The sequence below is a fragment of the Mycetomoellerius zeteki genome, unplaced genomic scaffold (assembly GCF_001594055.1).
Source record: "Mycetomoellerius zeteki isolate Tzet28-1 unplaced genomic scaffold, Tzet1.0 scaffold878, whole genome shotgun sequence".
Classification (NCBI taxonomy): domain Eukaryota; kingdom Metazoa; phylum Arthropoda; class Insecta; order Hymenoptera; family Formicidae; genus Mycetomoellerius; species Mycetomoellerius zeteki.
In genome coordinates, this window is record NW_017257911.1 from 12,244 (window position 1) to 14,178 (window position 1,935).

A 1,935-nucleotide genomic window follows, 5' to 3' on the forward strand; every position below is an offset into this window, starting at 1 on the left:
ACTCTACTGTGATTGGTCAATTCGCTTACTGCTTACATTTTACTGCTTAAGTTTTTTTGTGTGCCATGGCCCTTACTGTCAATACACCCCACTGTCCACATGGGTTAGGATTTATTTGTTTTATAGCATACATTTTAAATTTGGTGCCTGTTGGACCGATAAGTAACGAGACGCATGCGCATGAAGTCAGAGAGCATGAAGAAGGCATAGTGGTAGCACTACACATAGGCTGCGTTCGTAAACGTCGCTCGGATGCCTCCGATGCCTCGGATTCATCATCTGTCTTCGTTTAACATTTAATGTTAAAGAAGGACAGATGATGAATTCGAGGTATCGGAGGCATTCGAGCGACGTTTCCGAATGCAGCCATAGTCGGTATGACAGATTTCCTAACCTGCAGAGTCGTCAACTTTAACGCTAAATATCTCGGTTCGCGAGGCAGAGCGACACTTTTTTCTGCCAGATTCTTTCGTTTTGTGCAAAAACGCGTCAAATAAGCCTAATTTCATCGAAATCGGAGGTGAGGGAGGTATTCTGAATAATTACCATATTTCCTTATTAACTATTAAGATGTATAAACGTGCATTAATATTACTCACCTCGTTGCTCTGACACACTTTACCGACCATTCCAGACCAGTCACGACTACGACAGCTACGTTTTTCTCTGCCTTACCTTACGTTACGACTACGGAACTTACGTCTCGTTACGTCTCGTTCTCTGCCATAGCCCGTAGAGAAACTTCTTACGGAACGGAATGGTATGTTCACCTCAGATGGTTGAATGTGAAATTAAAACAAATATTCAGAAACCTTTTTTTTGGAGATTACAACGATGGACGAAGAAGTAGTGTTAACTGTAATGTTAAAATTATTGCGAAATGCAAGAAATATGCCAAGTTGGCGTGCTATTCTGATATTTAAGAGAGTACGAAAATTATATTTCGCTTATAATATTTTATTACAAAATAAAAAATATACAAGAAAACGAAAATTTTGGGTACGGCCAATGTTTACACAAAGAATGAGACATCTTCAAGTTCCGATACAGCAGAGAAACTTCTTACCGAACAAAATAGTGAACTTATTTCTAGTAAGAAATCCGTTCTGTCATTCCGATTCCGTGTACATGTGACGGCACCCTAAGGCCAGTATTCATAGTAGGTTCTTATTTTAAGACCGTCTTAAGTAATGTCTTAAGTTGCTAATGCGGCCCTCTGATTGGTTCATGACATCTTAAGATTGTACTTAAGAAGGTCTTAAATATAAAATCCGACTATGAATACTGGTCTAAAGCCCGTATCAGCCTCCCGACTCTGCAGGCCGACTGCCAACTCTGACTGCCGATCAATAATGGATCAATCACAATATGACTGATTCAATGTGATTGATCCATTATTGGTCAACAGCCAGAGTTGGCAGTCGGGTCGGCTTGCAGAGTCGGTAGTCTGATACGGGCTTTAGGACCACTGTCATCAAGCTCAGTTAACTTAACTGGCCAGTTAGTCCATCAGAATTGACCAATCGCATTTGTCATTTTGTTAAGTTAACTGAGCTTGGTGACAGTGACTCTAACCCCGGATCTACAATAGGTGTTTTAAGTCTTAAGTCGTAAGAAATTGACCAATTACAGTCGAATTCGAGGAGAATTATCGACTACGATTCGTCCATTTCTTATGACTTAAAACTTAAAACTCTATTATAGATCCGGGGTAAGTCCGGATCTACAATAGATGTTTTAAGATTTAAGCCGTAAGAAACTGACCAATTACAGTCAAATCCGAGGGGAATAATCGATTGTGATTCGCCCATTTCTTATGGCTTAAAACCCTATTGTAGATCCAGGCACCGACGAGATATTATTAAAGACCGACATCCTTATGGGAGTTCGCGTTAATGTTTCTTGTTAATATTGAAGTGATTAAGAGTAAAAAAA